Consider the following 25833-nt stretch of genomic DNA (forward strand, 5'->3'; position numbering starts at 1 on the left):
TGAACGGGTCAGAGAGGGGTTGAGGGTGCAGGGCAGGGCGGGCAGTTGGCGGTTTGCAGGGCGAGTTAGGTGTGTAGGGGGGGGTGAATGCTGGGTGGGTGGATCCCTGTGGTGCGGGTGGGTACGTGGCAGGTCGGCAATGGCACATGACTGCATAAATCAGCTCCCTAAGTCAAAAAGCCCCTCTGTACCCCCTTTGAACAAATCCCACCTCCGAGTCCCCATCCTCCCAGAGCAGGGGCTCGGGATGCCAGGCGGCAGCCTGGCCAGGAAGTTCCGCGCCCGTCTCCGCCTCTGTGCCGAGCGCGCCACGCTGCACAGAGATTTAATACTTAACTCCAGCCTCTCCCCCTCCTCACCTGCCTGAGGAGGTAGAGGCAGCGATTTGCATATTTATTAAATATCTCTTAGCAGGATACACACGCCGCATTGCTACAACCTGCTCCTGCTGGCAGACTAGACCGCGTGTGATCAGCGCTGCCTCACTGCCCGTACAATGGCTGTTCCAGGGCCCAGGAGGCTAAGTGGGGGTGGGGGTGGGGGGGCTAGGGGCTGCAGGGAGGTGGGGAAAACAGAGGCCCTGCAGTGGAAGGGGCCCCAGAGGCCCAGCACGTGCGTGTCTCACCCTTGCTTGGCAGCAGGGGGCTTTTGTTCGTGGCCCTGGCACAAAAGGCTCTGAGGGCATCTGTCCCAGCCCCGGCTTCTACGCGGGCACCCCTGGAGATCAGCCCCTCCCTTAGAGGAGGCCCAGGGGGAGATGTGGGGGAGCAGCTTTGTACCGCTCAGGTCCTGCGCAAGTCTGTCCTGCTGCCTGCCTTCGCACGAGCCCATTTCTGGTCCGCCGCGTGTGGTCCGATGGAAGGCGAGCGTGCATCGTGGGCTGGGGCAGCGTCTCCAGACGCAGTCCCCCGACAAGGCTCAGGTTTGGGGCTCACTTTGCAAGGCTTCGGGGGCGCATTGCCCTTCTTCCCCACTGTAAGCCAGGAGGAGCCAGCCCCTGGCAGACTGCCCCCCCACACACACTTCCTAGACCGGGCTTCACATCTGGGGCGTGGTTTCCGCACTCAAGCTTCCCGGATGCTGATGCCTGCCTGACCGCTCACCTGCCAGGTGCCCTCGAGTAAGTGCCAGACCGCTCTGAGCCGCCTCAGTTTCCCCAACGCCCAGCTGGTGGGGTTATTGTGAGGAATGAGTGCCATGCAGGGCGCTCAGAGGTCAGCCCAGCGCCTGGCTCTGGCCTAGGCATTCAGGAAACGTCGCTGATGCTGGTGGAGCCGAGGAGGCCCACGTGCAGGTGAGGCCGTTTGCCACCCTCCTCTCAGCCACAGCGGAGAGCGGAGGTCTCGGATCCACAGCAGCGCCCCTCGCCTGCCGTTTCCTGTCGGAATTCAGGTAGCTGAGTCAACCCATGCCAGGCAGAAAATTCCAGAAACACCTTGCACATTTGAAGCTGCAGGCCATTCTGAGTAGCGCCCTGGCATCTGGCGCTGTCCTGCTCCGCCTCCCTTGGCTGGGGACTCCGCCCTTTGTCCAATGTATCTGCGCAGGATTCGCTCCCCTGCCTGTCAGTCATCGAGGTCATCAGAGTTGCCATGGGATCCCAGGGCGTGTGCCTAATAAGTCTGACCACTCCATCCAGGCCGGAGGCCAGTGGGTAGTGGTGCCAGGGCAGCTGGGCCTAAAACAAGGGACGACAGAGGGGACCGTGGTGCTCTGTGTAACTAACCGGAGGACAAAGCAGGGCACGCGAGTGCATAGGGCTGCCCACGGTTCCAGGCTTCTGCCGCTGGGGGCTTGAATGAACCCCCCAAGGATGAAGGGGTGCTGCTGTCCTCTGTCTGCTGACTACACCGAGCGTGGCTCCTCATGGGAACCCTGGGGGGTTGATATCCAAATGTGCCCATTGTACAGAGGAGCACACTGAGGTCCAGAGGCAGGGAGGAGCGCAGGGGGCCGCAGGCGAGCCTCTCTCTTGATCTTCCCTCCCCAGACAGCGCAAGGCGCCAGGAAGTGGAACCAGGAACTAACAGCTCCGTGTGCCTGCGCCTCCTACTGCCCCAGACCAGGGAGAGCCAGGAAGAAGGGCTGCCGGGCTACAGCCTCGTAAACTTTCCTGAGCGGCCCCATAAACACAGGGCCCGGCTGGCTCCGAGTCTGGTGCCGCAAGAAGCAAAATCCCTGGTCGTAAAGTAATCCTCATAAAAAAGAAAAAAAAGAAAAAGGAAAAAACCTGAGCCATAAAACCAGTAACGGCCTCTCTCGAGGAGATGGGTGAGAGGCTAAGGTCCCGTGACCCAGCCCTAGCGGGTTCCACGGCAAAGCCTCCAGCTGGGGGAGGGGGGGAGCCCACAGCCCAGGCTGGGCGAGCAGGTGGGGGGGGGGCGGGGGAGGGGGTGAGGCTGCTGCTCCTGCCCTGGTTTCTGCTGCTGGGGACACAGGTGAGCGTCCCTTATTGGAAATGCGTGGGACCGGAAGTGTGGTGCAACTGGGAGGGGGGCGTATTTGCATATACCTTATGAGAAATCTTGGAACGGGGCCCAAGTCTAAACGAGGAATTCACTTCCGTTTCATTTCTACCTAACAGCGTTAGCCTGCGGGTATAGGCGGTATTCCTAATAGCATTCACAACCCAGGTTCCAGGGGTGGGATTTCCCCACCTGCTCAGCCCCGTAGCCCTGAAGCACCTTCTAGGAGAACAAGGTGACCATTCACCCCCGGTCTCTTGTTGGCATTTTCCCAGCAGTCTCCGGGCTTCTCAGTTAGGGTCCCCATTGCACAGATCTAGAAACTGAGGCCTGGGAGAGAGAGAACGCTCAGCCAGGACTCAGGCTTCTGTCCCCTGGACGGCAGCTCTGTGACGTCGTCCTCAGGAGAGAAGGGGTCCTGGCCGTCCTCTGCCCCTCGGTGGGTGCCTGCATGACTGACACCCCGGGGTGATGACGCCTCACTGGGGAGGGGGAAATGTGGCTGGTGTGCCGGGCATGAGGTCTGCACGTGCAGTCCTGGGGGCACAGGGTGGGCTCCTACCATGGGTGCAGAGAGGCTCCTGGGGGGACACGTGTGCGTGGACGATGTCCCCAGCCCAGCCCTGACACACAGCTCCTCCGCAGCGCCTCGCCTGCCTTCGCTGCCTCTCCAATCCCAGCCTTATCTCCCCACTGCGCCCCTCTCTGCTCGGCTTTGTCCGCCAGGCTGCAGCTTGGCTGCACGGCTGACGATTCCCTGTCTCCAGGCTGGGGAGACCGTGGTCCTCCCGGCTGTCAGAGGCCGGGCCCGCCTCTCCCCGTTCAAGGTGACACCGAGCCGGCCTCTCCAAGTCCCGTCCCAGCCTCAGGAGCCTTGGTGCTCGGCCGGAAGCCCTAAGGCGGCGCCTTTCCCTCTCCCTCTCCCCCCTCCCCTTCACAGACCCATGCCCTGCTCCCATTCCTGGCTTGTTACTGCCCTGTCCCTTGTCCCTCTTCCCCGAAGGACTAGGCCCAGGGGGGAAGTGCTGGGGACCCAGGATGAGCCGGGTCTGAGCCTCCCAAGGGAGGGAAGCCCCAGGCCCGGCCACTCCTGCATCTGCCCCTCCCCCACCTGGTACCTCCAGCTGCTCAGACACAGAACAGATGCCCCACAGCACGAGGCGCTGTCTCCCCAAACCCCAGTGGCCCTGCCTGAGGACCACAGCGGAACAGAGAGCCAGGAGTAAGGTGGGGTGCAAATAAAAAAATGTTTAATTAATGTATGTATTTGAAAGGCAGCATAGCAGAGAGAAAGGGGGAGAGAGAGATTTTCCATCTACTGGATTAATCCCTGGGCTGGCCAGACTGAAGCCAGGAGCCAGGAGCCCCATCCTGGTCTGCTACATGGCGCAGGGGCCCCAGCACGCGGGCCATCCTTCACTGCCTCCCAGGCACATCAGCGGGAGCTGGAGCAGGAGCAGAGCAGCCGGGACTGGGACCGGTGCTCTGGTGAGTCGCCAGCATTGCAAGCTGTGGTGTGACCACCGTACCACAACGCCAGCCCTGAGTGAAACTTCTGGACGACGTGGTTTTATCATCTGTAGAATGGGAGAACAGTGCCTACGCTGGCAACGAACGGGGAGCGTTTCCATCAGTGCCTGGGGCACAGCAAGGAAGCGACACTGTTAGGGTGGTGGCAGTGGTGTGTGTCAGCAAGCGCTGGCTTTTCCTGGCCGGCTGGTTTCTTTTCAGAACTGGATCAAAGGGGCAGAGGGGCCAGTATCCTGGCGTAGCCGGTAAAGCCACCACCTGAGACGCCAGAATCCCCTATGGGGGGTTTGTGTCCCAGCTGCTCCACTTCTGATCCCACTGCCTGCTACTGGCCTGGGAAAAGCAGGGGAAGACGGCCCAGGTGCCTGGGTCCCTGCACCTGCGTGGGAGACCCGGATGAAGCTCCTGGCTCCTGGCTTCGTCCTGACCATCTGAGGAGTGAACCAGTGGAAGGAAGATCTCTCTCTCTCTCTCTCTGTAACTCTTTCAAATAAAATAAATAAATCTAAAAAGAGAGAACTGAATTAGGAGGAGCAGCCCGAGTAGCCACAGTGACAGCTGCTGTGTTCTGAGTAGTTACTGTGTGTCCGACTCTGTACTAAGTACTCCCTCCAACGTCTCATGGAGCCCTTACCCCGATCCTGTCCCAAGTAAGGACAAGCAGAGGGTCAGGCCCGGCTTGAGCCACCTGAATCTGAAGCCACAGCCGGATTCTGTCTGCCCCAAATGCCCAGTTGGTGGGGGGCAAGTCACCCTCCCTTTTAGGCCTTGATGTTCACATCTGTAAAATGGGCGCTGCTGCTCACAGGGCTGGGGTGTGATGAGAACAGTGCTCCAGTTCAGCTCTGCTGGCCCGGCTGAGGGTGCTGCCTCTCCTGGACAGGACTCGGGTAAGGGCCACCCTGCCTAGCCCAAGGGGTGGCATCCTCCACTCCCTGGGCCCATCCTGACACCTGTGGGTGCAGAGTTAATGGCTCCACTTCAGAGAGGCTGAGGGAAGCACCTGAGCTACCAGCACGGCTCAGGGGCTGGGGCGTGGGGGGGGGGGGGGTAGGGGCAGCCTCAGGCAGCTAAGTGCAGAGAGAGCGACAATAGGGCCAGGAGCTCAGAGCCCAGTAAACACAGCCCTGGACTTTGCAAATGGAGACACGGAGGCCAAGAGTGGGGCGGGGCCTCCAACCTCCTGCCCCACCTTCTCACCGCCCTGCCTCCCTCCACAGTGGCTGAGCAATCACAGGGCTGCCCACCCACGGGGACAACTGCTGGGCCGCCTGGGCCCCGTCTCCGTGCCGGACACCTGCTTGCCACCGTACCCGCAACCCGGTCACCCTTGTCAGCCTGCGGGTGGGAGCTGTTTGGCAGCCACACTGTATAGGAGGGAAAGAGAGCCTGCGAGGCTTGCCCGGGCCCACCTGGCTGTGGGTGACAGGCCTGCGTTTCTTTTCTTTTTGCTTTTTTCTTTTCTTTTTTTTTTTTTTTTTGAGAGGTAGAGTTACAGACAGACGGAGAGACAGAGAGAGGTCTTCCATCCGCTGATTCACTTCCCAAATGGCCACAACGGCTGGAGCTGGGCCAGGATGCAACAGGAGCCAGGAGCTTCTTCCGAGTCTCCCATGTGGGTACAAGGGTCCACGCACTTGGACCATCTTCTGCGGCTTTCCTAGGCCATCAGCAAGGAGCTGGGTCAGAAGAGGAGCAGCCAGGACACAAACTGGTGCCCATATGGGATGCCGCGGCAGAGGCTCCACAGCGCCGGCCCCACAGGGCTGGTTTTGAACTCAGGCCCAAGTCTGTGTGGATTTTCATCGAGTAGCCTGGCTCACATGAGAGCCATTGTTATTTATTGTCTCACGATGGGGTCATATACCTGGGGGCCGATTGCAAGCTGGGGGTGGACAGACCTGGGCTGGAAGCCAACGCCCTGTGAATGACAGAGTGCCCAGGGCCTGCGGGGAGATCCCCGCTCTGTCGGAAGCTCCCCTGCAGGTGCGTGTGTGGTTCCTAGGTTGGGAGAGGCTAGCACAGACCCCACCCTCCCTGGCAGTGGGTGAGCGTGGACCTCTTCCTCCAGCCCAGGGCACCCCTGGCTGTGAGCTGCAGCCCACGGGCCCTCCAGGCTGCTCCGTGCAGGCCTGGCATCTCCCCCTCCCCTGCCTGAAACCGCTGCTCTTTTCCCACCTGGCTGCCTTCCACTCCTTCTTCCAGATGGCTCCGCCAGGAAGCCGCGTTTGCTCCCCAGGCTGAGTTAGCCGTGTCCCCTCCCCCCGGCGGGCCCCAAAGCACCTTTAACATCTCTCTCTTCCTGGTAATTGCCAATTACATGTCTGTCTGGAGGCCGGTGAGGCCCCGGAGGGCAGGGAGGGTGTCATCCCGTCTCCCGGCGGGCAGCGCGGACAGGGTGCCCCCGAGACGGCTGCAGCGCGAAGGCACAAGGGAGCTGATGAATGAACAAACACTCGCGTGGATGACAGGGGGGTCGGCAGGAGCAGCCCTCCTGCTCAGCCCGATTCGGGGTCGGATACGCGGGTGACAGGTTCCCTGTCCCACTCCCCGCCCCCGCCACAAGGCACCTCTTCCCAGCGTTGCTTTCTGCCTGCTGTCCACGCGGAAGACGCCGCTGGGTCCTGAGTCCTGAAGGTCAAGATCGCAGTGACCTCCGAACTCTGCGGCCACTGGCTAAGGACCCGCTCTTCAAGTCCGGGGCCAGTGTGGCACCAGCAGTCGGGGTGGGGCCTCCTGGGGTCATCTACAGCTTTCCTTACATAAGCCAAGATGTTCTCACCGCTTGTCCAATTGCCATGAGAAGGGGGAACAGGTGCACCTGTGGGAACTGGCCGCAGGAATCCACATTGTCCTCATTCTGAGCACGCCCTAAAACACTCTGCCGTGGTGGGAGCTGACTGTGCCCCGACCTGGTGCTTCCTCTCTGGCTCAGCCCAGCCCAACCCCACTGTCGTCCCTGGGGCGGTGAAGCAAAGTCTACATCTTTGGCGTTGGGTGCCTGCGAGGAGACTTCGGACATCCCAAACGCTGTCTCCCAAGAAGCTGGAGGTGGAGCAAGCTCCCTTGGGCCCCGTGTCCGAAGGGGAGGAAGTTCTCCTGGAAACTCCGCACAGCATAAAATGTCAGGATGTCTGTGTCTTTATTTATAGACAGACCGCTTTTCAACTTTTCTCACTCCAACATTTCAATGTGTTATTCCCGAAGATAAATGCGCATTATGATTTCATAATAGAAATTGCATTTCTCCCTCGTGTCACCTCTATGCATGCATGTACATAAATATGGCACATTGCCTCCGACAGTAATTTAAAAGGCACTTTGGAGAACATATTGATTATGACCAGGGAACGGAGCTGGCACGGTCTCGGGTTCGTCGAATCTGCCTCCTCCCGCCCGGCCCGCCCAACTTGCCTTTGTTGGGGAACTTACGGTTTCCATTTATCTTTGTATCTCAGATATTTGTTTATGGGCACCATGGGCTTTGGGGAGGGGGGAGCAAAATTTTACAACAGCAAAGTGTAAACAAGGAATGAAAAACGCAGCCTTCTCACTGGAGAGAATTCCCTGGAGGCGGGCGATCTCCGTCTCTCTCACCAAGGGGCTTGCGATCCCGAGTCGGGGAGACGCCGGCCACCCGCAGCTCCAGTCCCCCTCCAGCTCATTATCACGTTCTGCCAGCACCCAGCTCTTGGGCTCCAGGGCTGGGCCAGTCTCCCCCGCCCCCTTCAGGCCTCTGCCCCCCTGAGGACCTCGTGCTGGCCTGGAACGCCGGCCTCCTCCCAGTCCCAGCCACTCCCCGCCGATCCTGGAAGCTGCCGAGAGCTCACCTCTTCTAGGAAGTTTCCATGGCTCCTCAAGCCGCGGCCAGCACCCCACTCTCTGTGGCACCTTCTACACTCGGTCCATGATTAAAAAAAATTTATTGATTTATTTGAAAGGCAGAGTGACAGAGAGAGAGAGAAACATTCCGCCCGGGGGCCCCTCCGACCTCGTGTTGGAGGAAACCACGTGGAAGGTGTGGAGCCGCACCTGCGCTGTCTCAGTTACTCTACGGTGCGCTCGAAGGCAGCATTTCATCCCCCATTTTACAGAAGAGAAACTGAGGCTCCAAAGTATCCAGCTGCCCCTCCCCCTGAGACCTTGAGTCCCCAAGCAGAAGGAGCCGGGGTTCCCTCCTGCCCCCACGTCGCGGCCTGTTCAGTGCTAGGGGTGGGGTCAGGCCCTGCAGGTGCCCCTGACTTCTCCAAGAATCAAGAGGGAGAGCAGCCTGGGCCGGCCCAGCATCCTGCAGACACCGGCTCCGGGCCCAGGGGGCCAGGCTGGGGCACACTTAGCTCCGCCTCTTCCCTCCTCAGGATCCACCCCCTCCTGCGCCGTGAACCCCAGCACTGCCTGCAGCTTCCTCTCGGCCGCCTCTCCCTCTCTTTTTCCTCTTCTCGGCCCCCTCCCTCATCCCCCCATTTTCCTCCTGGCAACGTGCCGGTCTCCATTCCGGCTCAGAGCAGTCTCTGTACTAACACCCGAGGCCTCCCCACATTCCACCATCATCACCACCGCAGGTTGTCCAGGGAGAAACCCTGGGACCCGGTGCTGTGGTGCAGCGGTTAAGCCGCCACTGCGACACTGGCATCCCACCCAGGAGCGCCGGTTGGAGACCTGGCTGCTCCGCTTCTGCTCCAGCTCCCTGCTAATGCACCTGGGAAAGCAGTGGAGGATGGCCCGAGTGCCTGGGCCCCTGCAGCCACGTGGGAGACTGGATGGATTCCTGGCCCCTGGCTTCAGCCTGGACTAGCTGCAGCCGTCACGGACATTTTGGAAGCGAACCAGGGGATGATAATCTCTCTCTCCCTCTCTCTCTCTCTCTCTCCCTCTCTCTCTTTCTCTCTCTGGAGCGGACCAGAGCCCTCACCCTGACTCCTTCTGTTCCCTGGCTGGGTCACCGGCAGCCCCCGCACCTGCCACTTCCTTACCAGCTCTCGCTGATTCCTCCCTTGGCTCCTTGTGCTCTGATCCTGCTCAGCTCCTGCTGCCACTTGTTCAGACCGGAGTCCCAGCCATGGTCTCCTAGCACATCTCCAGTCCCCCAGTCTGGCCACGCCCAGTCCCCACTCTGGCCACACCCAGTCCCCACTCTGGCCACGCCCAGTCCCCCACTCTGGTCAAACCCAGTCCCCCAGTCTGGCCACGCCCAGTCCCCACTCTGGTTAAACCCAGTCCCCCACTCTGGCCACGCCCAGTCCCCCACTCTGGTCAAACCCAGTCCCCCACTCTGGCCACACCCAGTCCCCACTCTGGCCACGCCCAGTCCATTTTCCCCTGGGACAGGCAGAGGACGCTTTCTCCAGCAGAAGGCAGGTCATGTCCTTCTCTTCCTAGACATCTGGTGGACATCAAGGTGCCCACGGATGCTCAGCCGCACATTTCCACTGCACTCTCTCTCGCAAGTCAGGCACCCACAGAGGCTCTCCACGCGTGGTCGCCATCTTCACTTCCTCCCGCGTCTGCCTGGGTCTGTCCCCAGGGCTCTGCCTGCTAACTCGTCCCCCCAGGCCTTCCAAGAACGGATCTGCTTCAGCCATCAGCTCTGCCTTGCAGCCGAGGCCGAGGCCGCCCTTGCCTTGCCGCTCTCCCTCTCCATTACATGGTAATCCCTGTTAAAATTACAAATTTATTTATAGTTTTTTCCTTTCTTTTTTTCCCCCACCCAGCAATTTTTACAGCTCATCGGCTGTACCCAATTCTACTCCATAGCGTGAAGGCGTGCGTTATGGAGATGGCCGGCCGCAGCTGACTCCTAGCCCCGGCCCGCAGGTTGCTGCCAAGAATCCGTGATGGCTTTTGTCAGTGCCCCTGTGGGATTAGTTCTGCTCTTTGATGACAATGACGGCTTTGAGAGCTGGGAATGGCGCTTCCACCCCCAGCCAGTGGGCAGCGGCAGCCCCACCCCGGGACCCTGGGTTTTGGTGACCCCCCCTTACCCAGGAGTGAAGAGCTCGCCCTTGTCTGCACCCAGTGACTAGTGTGTGGGAGCCACACAGGGAGAGGCAAGTAGGAGCCCGTACTCCAGGTGGCCAAAGTGCGGCTCAGGGGCCGGCGCTGTGGCGAGCGGGGAAGCCTCTGCCTGTGGTGCCCGCATCCCGTATGGGCGCGGCTCAGCCCCCACTGCTCCTCTTGCATCGCAGGCCCTGCTAGGCCTGGGGAAGCAGCGGAGGGTGGCCCACGTGCCCCTGGCACTGACCTGAAAGATCTGGAAAGAAGCTCCTGGCTCCTGGCTTCGGATCCGTGCAGCTCCGGCCGTTGTGGCCATTTAGGGAGTGAACCAGCAGATCTCTCTGTCTCTCCCTCTCTCTGTAACTCTGCCTCTCAAGTAAATAAATAAAAATCTTGGAAAGTAAAAGTGTTGGGGGCCGGCGCTGTGGCTCACTTGGTTAATCCTCCGCCTGCGGCGCTGGCATCCCATATGGGCACCGGGTTCTAGTCCCAGTTGCTCCTCTTCCAGTCCAGCTCTCTGCTGTGGCCTGAGAGGGTAGTGGAGGATGGCCCAGGTGCTTGGGCCCTGCACCCGCATGGGAGACCAGGGGGAAGTACCTGGCTCCTGGCTTCGGATCGGTGCAGCGCCGGCCATAGCGGCCATTTGGGGGGTGAACCAATGGAAGGAAGACCTTTCTCTCTGTCTCTCCCTCTCACTGTCTGTGACTCTACCTGTCAAATAAAAAAAAAAAAGTAAAAGTGTAGCTCAAAAGTAAAAGTGTAGCTCAGAGAGTGTATGCATTTCCCCATGAGAACAGAGTGTGGGCGTCTGGAGGAGGCTCTGAGGGCGCCCTGGGCGACCTGCCCGTCCCCTCCAAGAAACCTCTCCTAGGCTCCGCTGTGGGAGCCCTCAAAGCCTCCTACCACCTCCCCTCTCTCCCACCCCTCCCCCCTCTCCCACCCCCCTCCCTCCTCCCCAGGAACTTCATCGATTCATTGACTGAACACGGGCATCTCCTGGGTGCCGGGGACAGTACCGGGCACCTTGCCCTGGGTGCCTCTGCTGTAGAGGACACAGGTGGGCGTTGTCTTCCCTCCTGTCACAGTAGGAACGCTGGATGTGGATATGAATGACTTCAGAGAAATCGAAGAGGAGTGAGAACTAACACCAGGCACTCCAGCCTTTGGTTCCGGTGCGGGACCTCCTGCAGCCTTGGGGCCACGTGGAGGCCGGGGTCGGAGAGCCCAGCACAGACTCCACGGCCCCATGTGAAGCCCGAGGTTCCCAGCCCAGCTCTATGACCACGGCCGGGTTACAGACACTGGCTGCATCTCACGACTCCATGGATAAATGGGGCTAATACTGATACTTACACTCAGCTTCGTTACGACGAGGAAGTATTTTTAAAGATTTATTTATTTGTTTGAAAGAGTTACAGACACAGAACGAGAGACAGAGGGAGAGAGAGAGATCTTTCATCTGCTGGTTCATTCCCCAGATGGCCACAACGGTCAGGGCTGGGCCAGGCCAAAGCCAGGAGCCGGGAGCTTCTTCCGGGTCTCCCACATGGGTAGCAGGGGCCCAGGGACCATCCTCTGCTTATTTCCCAGGTGCATTAGCAGGGAGCTGGATCAGAAATAGAGCAGCCGTGATGTGAATCGGTGCCCATATGGGATGCTGGCATCACAGGTGCAACTTAACCCTCTGTGCCCCAGCGCCGGCCCCAGGATGAGCAATTTAAAAATCAGACGTGTGCACAGCACTGATTAAAGGCACCAGGTAAACATTATTATGTGCAACCTTATAAGGTCGCGTTATTTATTAGCCCATTTTGCAGATGAGAATGGTGTGGTTCTTCTGCCCAAGAGAACAGAGCCAGTGGGGGGAGAGGGGTGACGTGAGACTCTGGAGTCAGCGCCCAGCTTAACTCTTGGCCACAGCCTCCAAGGCCCGTCCTGGGTACCGTGCCACACATCTGCCGAGTGGTTGCCGGGCCTTGCAGTCAGCAATGAGCTCAGGGCTTCTGTGTAGGAAGAGCTGGCGGCCCTAGGGCAGAGGGGTCAGTGACTGCTCACTCCCCTTCAGGGTGGCCCCTGGGCACCAACGTCCCCTCAGCCAGATATGGGCGGGGAGGAGCCAGAGGGCAAGCCGAGGGTGCATCAACAAGTTCTTGGAAAAATAAAATCGAGGGTCCAGCGCTGTGGTGTAGTGGTAAAGCCACTGCCTGCAGAGCCGGCATCCCATGGGCACCAGTTCAAGTCCCGGCTGCTCCACTTCTGATCCTGCTCTCTGCTATGACCTGGTAAAGCAGTGGAAGATGGCCCAAGTCTTTGGGCCCCTGCCCTGACATGGGAAGACCCAGAGGAAGTTCCTTGCTCCTGGCTTTGGATCGGCACAGCCCTGGCCGTTGCAGCCAATTGGGGAGTGAAACAATGGATGGAAGACTTCTCTCTCCACCTCTCTTTCTCTCTCTCTGTAACTGACTTTCAAATAAATAAATAAATCTTAAAAAAAAAAGATAATTTATGGGCTGGTGCTGTGGTGCAGGAAGCTGCAGTCTGCAGCACCAGCATCCCATATGGGCGCAGGTTCGAATCCCAGCCACTCCACTTTCAATCCAGCTCCCTGCTAATGCACCTGGAAAAGCAGCCGAAGATGACCCAAGTGCTGGGGGCCCTGCACCCGCATGGGAGACCCGGATGAAGCTCCTGGCTCCTGGCTTCTGCCTGGCACAGCTCTGGCTGTTGCAGCCGTTTGGGGAGTGAACCAGCAGACGGAAGATCTCTTATCTGTCTCTTCCTATCTCTCTGTAATTCTGACTTTCAAAAAAATAAACAAATAAATCTAGACAAGAGATGGTTTATTTTGGTGTAAAAACTGGAAATGCATGCATGGTTCTCGCGTACTGTGCATTTTCCATGAACATTTTGAAGATCCCTTGTAGGGGGCGGACGGCAGCGAGGAGGCGCTGACCCTACTTCGCTTTCTCGTGCCTGTTGGGGTCTCATGCTGCTGACCCTGGGGACCTCCCGGACAGCAGGCCAGGCTGCTGGGAAATCAGCTCCCTAGAGCTCTCCTGACCCACTCGGGCCATGGCTGCCCCCCCGCCCTTCCCTCGGGAAATCGCGGCCCCTCCTGACACCACCTGGGCACTCTAGAAAGAACAGGGCTTTGCCTCACCCACGGCTCTGGGAGTTCAAGGGCACAGCGCCAGCACCGGCTCCACTCTGGGGCCTCACAGGCGATGGCTTCTCAGTGGTGAGGGTACAGGGTACAGCGGTCACTTGGTGAGCGAGACAGGCGGCCAGAGAGTGACTCGGGAGTCAGGCTCGCTCTTCTAGTACAACCCGCTCTTTCGAGAGCTAACTCAGGGTCCACAGAACTCTGAATCCCCTCCAAGGGCGGCCCCTTACCGACCCCCCATGGGGCACACTGAGGACGAAAACGCTTGGGAGACAAGCCACTACAGACCTGAGCCCCGCCACCGTCGGAGCCGGGGGAGCTTCCTGCGACACCAGCACCACCTCCCTCTGCGACATGAGCTTCCAGTGTGTCGTGTGGGGGCCACCGCAAGTGTCACAAGAGCAGATAGCTTGTGTGTTAATTACTGCACAAAGGACATGATATCTTTGCGAAGATCTTTGCCCCATACCCAGGGGCAGCCTGTCTGTCTTCCTGGAGGGTCGACACGTAGACAAGGTCAAGGGCTCCACGGAGTGGGAGCAAGGCCACCTTCTCCCATCTGACTGCGTCCAGGAGGGACTGTGCATGACCCCTGGTGGGGACGTGGCTACTCTGCTGGCCGCCCCCCTCACCCCCGCCTCTGGCTCCAGATCTGATGGTAGTTGGGAAGAGAAGCCGTTATCTTCATCAGAGAATGGCAAAGCACCCAACTGGTTGGGCACAGAATTGGAACTGGCTCAATAGGCTAATCCTCCGCCTTGCGGCGCCGGCACACCGGGTTCTAGTCCCGGTCGGGGCACCGATCCTGTCCCGGTTGCCCCTCTTCCAGTCCAGCTCTCTGCTGTGGCCCGGGAAGGCAGTGGAGGATGGCCCAAGTGCTTGGGCCCTGCACCCCATGGGAGCCCAGGAGAAGCACCTGGCTCCTGGCTTCGGATCAGCGCGATGCGCCAGCCACAGCGCACCAGCCGCGGTGGCCATTGGAGGGTGAACCAACAGCAAAAGGAAGACCTTTCTCTCTGTCTCTCTCACTGTCCACTCTGCCTGTCAAAAAAAAAAAAAAAAAAAAAAGAATTGGAACTGACTCGTCGGGCATGCTTCTCCCTGCCTTCCTTACGGGCCTCCCAAGCCAGGAGACTCACCACCCGCAGGAAAGGCTCGTTGGTGAGGACCAAGACCGCGCCTCTATCGCTTCTGCCCGTAGGTCTCGGCTCAGCACGTGGAGGCCTCGGGGCAAATCTAACCCTTCCTGCACACTCCAGCTGCTTGGCTTTGCAGACGGAACATCGGTGCCGAGGGGGCCTTGGGATCCCCGCCTCCCCCGTTGCCCTCAGCAGCCCTGGGCCATTGCCTGGGCCTCATCTTCCCCTGCAGTGCAGCACAGTCTGTCCTACCCGGGAGCACTTCAGAAGGTCAGAGGGAACTGGAATTAAAAGACAACTTAATTTTGGTGTAAAAAATGTTGAAACCCATACACGGCTTTTCATCATATGCATTTTCCACGAGCTTTTCTTTTTAAAAAATAAGATTTGTTCTTTTGCTTTAAAAAGTAAAACGGCCAAGAGGAAGAGAGGGAGAGAGAGAGTGAGATCTTCCATTCACTGGTTCACTCCCCAAATGGCCTCCATGGCTGGGGCTGGGCCAGGCCAAAGCCAGGAGCCAGGAACTCCTTCCAGGTCTCCGACGTGGGTGCAGGGGCCCAAGGACTTGGAGCATCTTCCCCTGCTTTCCCAGGCGCATTAGCAGGGAGCTGCATTGGAAGCAGAGCATCCGGGACTTGAACTGGTGCCTGCATGGGATGCCGGCGTCATAGGCAGTGGCTTAACCCACTGAGCCACAACCCTGGCCCCTTCTTGAGCTTTCCAAGGACGTCTCATCGTGTCTGTCAGTGACTCGCGAAAGCCAGGCTAGACCCCTGCCCAGGCTCCTGGCAGCTTCCTCCAGCAGCACCCCGGCCAACCCCGGCCCCCCTAGAGGCACTCTGGTCAGCCTGCATGGCATGTTGAGTGCTCTGCTTTGCCCACATCTTTGTCTTATCCTTCTGATAGATTTGACTGACAGGGGCTGTGCAAGGAGTTGGTAGCCCTAGGAACAGTTAGCCTAACGGGGAAGGTGCTGCCTGGGTCTTGGGTCCCCATGCCTGAAGCCAGCCTGGATGCACAGCAAACCCTCTCTGGTCCCCGAGGCAGCCTGGTGGAGCCGAGCAGGGATTCTGGAGATGGGGACCCCAGGGCCAGGGCTGTGTGGCCCGACTCAGAGCTGGTCCCTTCCCTGGCCCTCTGTTTCCTGGTCTGAAAACGAGAGATCAAGGTAGCCCACCCAAAGGGCTGCTGCGGGTTTCTAAGCCAGAGGAGTGTGTGTGGCGGGGGCTGGCTTCTCCTCCCCGCCCCTGCACTCGCACCCTCGTTCTCACCAAATCCCTGCAGACCTCAGCCCCTGCCTGGCTCACACCAGGAAGATCACGGTTACTGTGGCAACGCGCAGGCAGCACGGTTCCTGGGCCCTGCTCACCCAGCCCCACTCCTCGCTGTCCATGTGCCCGGCCCGGGCAGCTGCCAGTTGTATCTGGCACAGCCAGCCCATCCTCCAGGAACTGACCCCTGTCCCCTGCCTGCAGGTGCCAGGGAGGCTTAGGACTCAGTGGGCGGCGTGGGCCTCTCTCAGCCAGCACAGGCCCCGCAGTGCCCGTGCCACAGCCCCTGCCCACATCTGCTGGCCCTCCTTTTAGGGACGCTGGCTGGGTGGGGGCTGCTCCTGGGAGAGCTCTTCCCTGCAGTGGGGGGGGGGGCTCAGCCCCCTCCCTTCCCTTTGAGCCCCCCTGCAAGCATTCACGGAGCAAGCCCTCTCTCATCTGCCCTACAGGCCACGCAGGTTGGATCTGGTCAAAAGATGTCACTAAAATCAGAGGGATCTGGGTTCGAATCCTGGCCCTGCCCTCGCCAGCTCTCCCGGGGCTGCTCTAACCAGGCGGTGCTGACGGGGAGCTTGGACAGCAGTAGCAGACCATCCTACAGTTCCCCAGGCCGGAGGACCGCAGTCACAGTGCCGGCAGGGCCATGCGGCGGGCGGACCGGGCCCCGGCCCCTCTCCTGCTCCTGCTCCTGCTCCTGGTGGTTTGCCAGCCCTCCCTGGTGCCGCTCGGCTTGGAGGTCCCCACCCAGATCTCGGCCTTCACCTTCACCGGCTGTCCACCCTGTGTGCCTGTCTTTTCTGTATCCAAATGCTCCCCCGGTTCAAGGACTTCGGTCCTGTCGGTTAGAGCTCGGACTCCATCCTCTCCTGGAGGGACCGTCTTCCAAACACCCCGTCACAGTCTGACTGTTGGGGCGGGGGAGGGGCAGGCCCCTGCCCTGTGGCCCTGGGCGAGTATCATCGTCTTGGAAGTCAGGGGGTAAAATGACAGGGTCCTTGGGGGTCGTAGTAAGGGTTGGATGGGACAGTGTATGGGAGCTGGGTGGCACACGGCTGGCACATGTCTGCAGAACCGCCGATCCTTCTACTCTCAGGGCGGAGAGAGAAGGCCCGGGTGGAAGGCAGCTCCAACCCTCGGCTCGCGGCTCTAGTCCGCCTCCTGGCCGCCCCATAGGGTCACACGATTGGCACCCACTCATCGACTCCATCAGTTTGTGGACCAGTGCCATGCGCCTTCCGTTTCATTGCTTTGTTACTAATGTATCGTCATTGCCAACTAAGAGAGGACGAGACTGGGGCTCTGACAGGTGGTGTGCGGTGCCCGAAGTCCCCCAGCACAGGGAGCTGTGGGTAGGGACAGGGCTCAGCAGGGCAGCAGCACAGACATGTCTGGCTTAGGGATGTGGGGACTGGGCTCCACGGCTCCTGCCAGCCAGCGCTCCCCGACCGCCACCCTGTCCCTGGAGGGGACCTTCTGCACTCCCACACTGTTGGCCCTGGGAGAGAGCACACGGCCAACACGTCAACGCGGGAGGGAAGAACCTTCTGACTGCATCCCGGCATGCAGCCCTTCTTATAATTTTATGAATTTAGATCTTTCCTTTGCCTGTGCTTGGGCTGTTTATGGGCACACCACGATGCTTCCCTCGTCCAGGTTAAATATATACGCTGTGTGCCTGTGTGTGTGCGTGTGCCTGTGTGTGCGTGTGTGTCTGTGTGTGCATGTGTGTTTCCGTGTGTGCGCCCGTGTGTCTGCGTGTGTGTGTGCGCGCGCCCACCCTGCTATACTTACGCAGTTCCTCGGAGGACTCATTTAGCCAAATAACCAAAGCTATTTAGGTAGCTGACATTCACACTGGGGAGGGAACGCCGGAGGGAAGTCAGCAGGCACTGGCTTTGCTCCCAGGCCTCCCAGCCTCGGTTCCCTACAAGTCAGGGCTGGTGTGGGGGAAAGCGCCGGAGCTCAGCTCGGCCCTGGTTCCAGTCCAGGCCCTGTCACGGGAGCTGCGCCACACTGGGAGATGTCCAAGGCCAAACCTCAGTTTGTTCAGCTCAAAAAGCCTTTCTCTCCCAAAGCGGATGTGAGCGTCTGTTGATTCACGATGCAAAGCCTTTGTTCCCTGTAGGTGTTGACGCGTTGGCCGTGTGCTCTCTCCCTTATCCTCCAGCCGGGCGCCAGGGACGGGAGAGATAGCGGGGACATTCCCTGGCCTGCGACATGAGGTCCTCCACTCTCCGGTCCTTGCTCATCTTCCTTCGTCTGGAAATTCTGCTCCCTCTGGGCCGGGCAGTGGCATCATTGACGGGGGATGGCTGCTGTCCCTGGCTCCGCTCTGTTTCTCCCCAGTGCACACGATTCCCTAGTGTGCTGCCTCCCTGGAGCTCCTAGCTGTGGCCGTACTGGGAGGCATTCCCTGCTGGCCACATCCCAGCCACCTGCCAGAGGAGCAGGCTGGAGGCAAGGGCAGCCCCCAAGCCAAGGCTGAAAGGAGGTGGCCCAGAGCACCTTGTGGGTTATAGTCACCTCCCATCACTGTAACAAAGCCCCCGTGGCAGCCTGGTTTGTGAAGAGGTTTACCTGGGGTTCTGGAGGCTCACCACCCAAGAAGCGGCCACCCTTGGTTCAGCCCTGGGGGTGGCTCCTGGCTGGCAGAGTCCCAGGGGACACAGAACATCACTTGGCAGGAGTCAGTGAGCACACGTGCCCATCTGTGTGCACAGTTGCTTGGAAAGCTGCCAGGACCAGTCGTGGGGCCTTTCCCCAGCGGCCTGACCTGACCCAGGCCTTCTCCAAGGCCACACCTCTAAACACCTCAATGGGATTCAGTTCCTATCCTCTGGGTATCATTGGCGACTTTGGGGACCATAGCCTTGGGTTTGGGAGACAAATACTCAATCGGTTTCACCAGCATCATCACCCCTTGATTGCAAGAGCTCAGAGACTGCTGTCCCCTGGAAGGCCAGAGCCCTGGATGCCTCCTGCACGAATTGGCTCCATGATTTTTATTATATATGGAAATATTTGCCTTTTTAAAATGTATTTATTTATTTGAGAGATAGAGTTACAGAGAGAGAGAGAGAGAAAGAGAGAAAGTCTTCCATCTACTGGTTCACTCCCCAGAGGGTTACAATAGCTGGAGCTGGGCCAATCTGAAGCCAGGAACCAGGAGCTTCTTCCAGGTCTCCCATGGGGGTGCAGGGGCCCAAGCACTTAGGCCATCTTCCGCTGCTTTCCCAGGCCATAGCAGAGAGCTGGGTTGGAAGTGGAGCAGTTAGGACACAAATTGGTGCCCATAGGGGATGCCGGTCCTGCAGGCAGAGGTTTACCCTACTATGCCGCAGCGCTGGCCCCGCTCCATGCCTCTTACGCAGCTCCCTTCCCTTCTATTCCCTGTCTCACTCCCTTGTGTTCCAGGAGTGTCTGGGAGCCTCTTCTAAATTCACCCCAAACACTCAACTCCCCGTGTCAGGGTCTCCTCCCAGTAAAACCAAACCTAACACCAGGTAGGTGGTGAGAGTTAGGAGCCTGGGAAAAGCAGTGCTTGAGCTGCCTGCCACCCACATGGGAGACCCAGATGAATATTTTGGTTCCTGGCTTCAGCCTGGCCCTTCCCTGGCTGTTGGGGCCATTTGGGGAGTGAACCAGTCGCTGGAAGATCTCTCTCTGTCTCTGCCTCTCTCTCTGTAACTCTGACACTAAATAAATAAATCCTTTTTAAAAAGGGCTTGGAAATTTGGAGCCACGCGCCGGGTGGCAACATAGGATGGCAGAGCAGCAAAGCAAAGCGACTGGCGTTGAGTCTCTGGGCCGACGTCACCTCCACAGCAGCAGTGGCGCTGGGCGAGGGGATCCTAGGGTCGCTGGCCAAGATGCCGCGTATCAAAGCCTGCAGCGGAGCTCCCACCAGGACTCATCCCAGACAGCACTGAGCACCTGGGCCTGGAACGAGACAAGGTGGGTACGAAGGAATTCAGCAGCCAGGACCCCTGGGTGGAAATTGGCGCAAGTGCACATGGAGCGGGGATGTGTACACTGTTCAGAGTGGTTATGGTGGAGTCAGTGACGATCTAACGGAGCTTCCGGTCCTGATCGGCGCTGCCGGCGTCCCAGGCTTCCCTTGTGCTCGGCAGGGTGAGAAGCCTAAGAGCCAGGCTCCAGTCTCAGCCGAGCCTGTTGCAGACATGCTGTTCATGGCAGGCGCTGAGCACATCGTCACCGTGGCCCTGTGTGCCTCTCACATTCAGGGCTTTTGTGATAACCCAGCGGACAGTCTGTGCACCAAGGCACCTGTGCTGAAGTGGATCAAGGAGAGCATCTCAGAGTGGAGGCACCGCACTCTGGTCTCGCCTCGTGCCGGTGGAGCTAAGAGAGTGACCTCTGTTGCAGATCGGTTCAAAGGCAGAGAGATATATTTTCCATCCATTGGCTTATTTCTTGGCTGGGACAGGCCCAAGCCAGGAGCCTGAAATTCCATCCAGTTCTCCCCTGTGGGGAGTAGAGACCCAAGGACTTAGGTCATCATCCGCTGCTCACCCAGGCAGGCAGCTGAGCTGGAAGAAGAGCTCCAGTACAGGATGTGGCTTCACCCACCGTGCACCAGTGCCAGCCCCATTGCTCAACCTTCCTGAGCCTCAATTTCCTTATCCATGAAGTAGGGGTGATCATCTCAGTACCTGCTCCCCAGAGACACAAGAGGACCAGCGGGGATAACTTCCTGTCTCTCTCTAGCCCCCCATCCAGCTTCAGTTTCTTCCAAAACCTCTGTCACTCTCTTCACTAGGAAGACTCATTGGTTTGCTCACTTGCATGTGGTCTTTCTGAGGTCTCCGCCCTGCTATCCGGAAGACCAGATCCATGAGCAGGGTCCATCGCTGCTGTTCACCACGGCCCTTCAGCACCATGGACAGCGCCAACCCCCTTGTCCTGTTCTGCCAAACTCGCTCCATCCTGCTCAGCTCTGTGAACTCCCTGGCCTCCTTGGCCCTCACTCATCCTGCTTCCCCTGAGATTCCCACAGACTTGTGTCCTTATGGTCCAGAGCGAGGACTGGGGCCTCAGGCTAACACCTGCTTGATGCCTCCTGGCTCCCAGCTCTTGCCCTCTCTTCCAGGGTCGAGCAGGGTGCACTATGAACATTTGCAGCTCACTCTTCTCCTTGGTCAGCAGCAGCAGGTAGAGAGGTCAGCGAGACTCTCCAAGACACTTTCACCATCACCTTTGCAAGACCTTTCCCCAGCCTGCCCATCCCTACGCCCCATGCCCAGTGACCACCCCGGCTGTGTGTCCAGCCTGCTCGAAGCTGTCTCTCAGCCTCTCTGGGCACAGGGAAGAAACCAGAGCTCACTGAATTGAATCAGGCACCACATGTTAGATAGAGGCAGGTGGCCAGGATGGCTGGCCAGCTCACTCTGTGTCCTCAGGGGGATCCTCTGCCTCTCTGGACCTTGAGCCTCCCATCTGTGTGCTGAGATAAGTGATTCAAGGGCACCTCTAGCGAAGCAGCATGGCCCACGAACTGCACATACAGCGTCTGCCGGGGGTGTGTTCAGAGATGTGGCTGCATTCTCTCTTGATTTGGCAAACCAGTCTCAGTTTTCCTGTTTTGTAGCTTAGAGTTCCTGGGGCAAGAGAGAGCATTGGGACTGGAAGTGCTGGAGCCCCGTGTCCCAGCCTGGCCTCTGGGGATGGTCTCTTGCTTGGGGGACATGGAGCACTGGGCCTGGGCCTGGGGGAGCTCATGTCAGCCCTGGGCAAGAGCCGCCTCCTCCCACCTCAGACTGTGGTCACCTCTCCAAGCCTCCCCATCTGCAAGTGGGGACAGGAAGTGCTTGCTCCATTGTGTCCACAGGAGAACACAGCGAGTGAGTACAAACCAGGCATCAGCACGGGCACCCGGCACACAGCCAAGCTCGGTAACTACAAGCTCTCGACCCTCCCCCTCCTCCTCCTGACTTCCAGGTGGCACCTATTTTTTAAAGATTTAAAAAAATTTTGTTTGAAAGGCAGGACACACACACACACACAGAGAGAGAGAGAGAGAGAGAGAGAGAGAGATCTTCCATCCACTGGTTCACTCCCCAAATGCTTGCTACTGCCTGGAGCTGGGCCAGTCGGAAGCCAGGAGCTTCTTCCGGGTCTCCCATGAGGGTGCAGGGGCCCAAGCACCTGGGCCATCTTCTGCTGCTTTCCCAGGCCATAGCAGGGAGCTGGATCAGAAATAGAGCAGCCCAGGACTCAAACCGACACCCACATGGGGTGCAGGCGGAGGCTTTACCAACTACACCACAGCGCCGGCCCCATGAGGTGGGATCTTAAACTGCAGCTTCTCCTCTGATCTTCCCAGGGCCCTGGCTTGCTGCCTGCCTGTCCCTCAGAGCAGAAGCCCCCTTCCCCGCTGCCGGTGCCCCCACTTTCTGCCCCGGCTCAGGGGGGTCCATGGATGTAAGCTTCCCGCACACAGTCCCACACTTGGCCATGACCAGCTGGCTCTGGAGGTGCAGCCTGAGCCAAAGGCGTCCCCCTTGGGATAACAGGAGGCCTTTGGGGTGGCCTGGGCTGAGGGCTCAGCCCCACTCAAGCACAGGAAGTGACTTGTGGGGTTGTGGAGTTGCTGTGTGCCACACATTGAGCCAGGCAGCCATGGCATGGGCTCCTCCACCCTCACAACCATCTTTGGAGGTCAGTGCTGTGGTGCTGATGCCAAAACAGGTGCAGGAGGGTAAGAGCTTGCCTGGTGTCAGGGTTCGCGCCAGGTCTGACTTCAGAGCAGGCCCCAGCAACGTCACCCAGTCCTCTGCTCTGGTGGGGACTGACTGAAGCTCTCAAACCAGATCTATGAAGAGCTGAGTGTCCTTACGGGGGGGTGGGGGAGGAGAGAGGAGAGAGGAGAGAGGAGAGAGAGAGAGAGGAGAGAGGAGAGAGGAGAGAGGAGAGAGGAGAGAGGAGAGAGGAGAGAGGAGAGAGGGAGAGAGGGAGAGAGGGAGAGAGAGAGAGAGAGAGAGAGAGAGAGAGAGAGAGAGAACACACCAGCAAGGAACAGACACAGCCAAGAAAATGCAGAGAGAAGCCTGGTAGCTGAAGCCGGAGGGAGACGGCAGCCGTGAGAGCAGGGACCAGGAGCTGAGCAGGATGGAGGAGCTGTGAGGACAAGTCTGAGCCCTGGGGATGGTGCTCCTGGGACCTGCCGGCCACTCCCTGGGCACCAGTGCCTGCCGGGTCCCAACCCTGAACAAAGCCCCTGTGCATGAGGCCTAGCCTGGCAGTGTCTGGGGTGCTTCCCCCCACCCCCAGCCCCAGCGTGCCTGCCCCACACCTGGCAGCCTGAGCAGCCACCCCAACACAGCTGCTCCCAATACCACCCTCCGGCTCCAGCATCCAACAACACCCCACCCCACGCTTGTCACACACACACCCCCAGGACATCTCTACCCCACCCCCACCATGCCTGTCTTGGCACCCCCCAGCACCCCCCCAACTGGACACCCCCACCCGACTCAGCACCCCCACCCAGTTCAGCACCTCCCCCAACTCAGCACCCCCACCCGACTCAGCACCCCCACCCGGCCCAGCTCCATCACCCCTTCATCCCTTCACTCAGCAAACATCTCTCGAGCCCCGGTCATGTGCCGAGGGTTTGCTAGCCACTGGGGACGGAGCAGCGAACGAGCCATGTGCCGGCTCTCCAAACCTTCCACTCCTCACTCTCCCCACCCACCCCACCCTCGACCTTGACAGTCAGCTCCATCACTGTCCCGTGGGCCCCTCCCCCACAACACAGCCAGCAGGGAGCTGAGCCTGTGAGAAGGCCCCCGAGCCTCGCAGCCCAGGTCCTGCTGCCGACCTCCTCATCCGCACAGAGGAGACCCCTGCTCCCAGAGACGGCCTCCACTTTCCCCCAGAAACTGCTGGGTGCGGGACTGTCTGACCTACTTGGAAATCTTCCTGTGCAAAAAACAAACAAACAAACAAACAAACGGGCTGATGCTTCCTCCTAGAGACAGCTGTGTGTCCCCAGAGCAGGGGAGGAGATGAGACAAAGACTGCGGTTTCCCCCAAAACAGGGAGGGGCTGGGGACCCCGGGGCTTGGAACAGGCTCTGGCACCTCTGCCCAGGAGTGGTCCCTGGTGCCATCCTCTTCCCGAGTTACAGACAGGGCGCTAAGGAAGGCGGGTGGGAGGCAGATGGGCCTCGACGCCCTGGCTGCAAACCAGCCCTTCCCCTCTCCCAAGTGGCTCCTGTGTTGGGCCCTCCCCCTGCCAGGCAGGCCAGCCTCCTTGCAGCCTGGCACTCCGTCTTCCAGAGGCCTCCGTCAGCCCCCGGGGCCAGGATTTATTTAAATGGTGAGTGAGCCGCGTGGCGAAAGTGCGTGTTAAGCAATGTTTATTACGATCAATACATCACGGCTCCGTATCTGATCCCAGGGACGGAAATAGCTCTGGGGCCCAGGCTGCAGGGGAGAGCGAGGTGACCGCAGCCCCAGCGATAAGATAAACCTGATCGACGTCGCCGGCCTCACCACGCTCCTGCAGGAGCTGGGGCGGCCCAGAGCCGGGCTGGTCCCGCCCAACATCTGCTCTTCCGCCTTCTCCTTGGAGGAGCGGCCGGGAGAGCAGACAGCCTCTCTCGCCGGTGTGAGGGCAGGTGGGCCCGGCCTCTCTCGCTGGTGTGTGAGGGCAGGTGGGCCCGGGAGCACCGAGGCAGTAGAAATGCCCCCTCCACATCTGTGAGCCCCCAGCAGGGAGCAAGAAGGAAACAGCATCAGGCAGTGTGGGGAGCGCAGCTCGGGGGTCGCCAGGAGCCGGGTTCAAGTCCCAGCTTGGCTCCTTGTCTGACGTAGAGGCCTGGCCTCCTGGAGTCTCATGGGTGAGACGGGGACACGACACCCCCTGCCTCACTGGGTCGCTCATGAGGAATGTGAGGACCCTGTGGTCCGTGTGCACAGGAGGGCCTGGCACTGCAGTTGGCGGGGGGTCGGGAGGCTGCACCGTGGCCCCTCAAAGACACCTGGGAGGCTGTGTGTGCTCACGCGGGGCCCTAGATGGACGCAGGGAAGTTCAGTGAGAAGGCGCCGTGTGACGAGAGAAGCAGAGTCAGAGAGAAAGGACCTGGGCCGATGGCTTTGAAGTTGGAGGAAGGCGCAGAGCCGCCAGGAGAAGCCGCAGGAAGTAACTAAACAGATTCTGCCCTGGAAACTCGGGATGGAGCCAGCCCTGTGGACTTTTTATTTATTTTTTAAACATTTATTTATTTATTCGAGAGGCAGCATTATAGACAGAGACAGGTCTTCCATCTGCTGGGTCTATTGGAAGCCAGGAGCCAGGAGCTTCCTCTGGGTCTCCCATGTAGGTGCAGGGGCCCAAGGACTTGGGCCACCGTCTGCTGCTTTCCCAGGCCATAGCAGAGAGCTGGATTGGAAGAGAAGCAGCCAGGACATGAATTGGTGCCCATATGGGATGCTGGCCCCATGGGAGGAGGCTTAGCCCACTATGCCACAGTGCCAACACCTTGGCTTTAGTCCCATGAGATTCCCTCCAAACTTCTGACCACCAGAAAGGTAAGAGAACCCGTTTGTGTTGTTTCAAGTCACTGAGTTTGTCACGGTGGGTAACAGGAGCGACAAGAGAACTGATGTCTGTAAAGGCCGTGACGTTGACGAGGCTGGCGCCAACGCCTGTGACACCTGCCCAAGTCCCATGGGTAGCTCGAGCAACTCCACCCACCTGCTGGGGAGTGACAATCTGGAGAGAACGTTCGGCCTGTGCCGATGGCCCGGCCCGGTCAGGGATGGAACACTGGAGTGGCTCAGGGTTTCTGATGGGTGGCAGTCACAGTGCTGGTGGGACACGGGAGGTGGACAGCAGGGCTAGCACAGGGCTCGGGCTGTCCCTCAGCACCTCTGTAACCACGGGGCAGGGAGAGGGCGGGGAGAGCGAGAGCGTGTTCCTCAGCAACCCAAACGCTACGGTGGCCGTTGAGAGCGAGGACTTGGCAGGACCGAGTGTTGGACGGGGCCTCCCGGCCTGGGTGGAAGGTCAGAGCAGGACTTCCTGATACACAGGATCCTGACCTCAGCCAGGGCTCTTTAGGGCCCCCATGGCCGGGATTAGGGTTGGGGGTGACCTCTAACATGGAGGGGCTCCAGCCGCCCAGAGAGAAGCCACGAGAGCAGGCGGTCACTGTGAGTTCGAGCTCAGTGTGCACAGGCGCGTGGGCCCAGCTTCAGGGTCTACACTGATGGCCAAGGGGCTCCTGGTCCAGGGCCAGGCAGAGG

At 59.5% G+C, this 25833-nt stretch overlaps 1 pseudogene; it reads left to right on the forward strand.

Annotated features, from left to right (window-relative positions):
• The first annotated feature begins 11697 nt into the window (after positions 1-11697).
• Positions 11698-25833, forward strand: part of LOC133761214 (ribose-phosphate pyrophosphokinase 1-like) — a 34011-nt pseudogene continuing 19875 nt past the window's right edge.

This window comes from Lepus europaeus, chromosome 5 (assembly GCF_033115175.1).
Source record: "Lepus europaeus isolate LE1 chromosome 5, mLepTim1.pri, whole genome shotgun sequence".
NCBI lineage: Eukaryota > Metazoa > Chordata > Mammalia > Lagomorpha > Leporidae > Lepus > Lepus europaeus.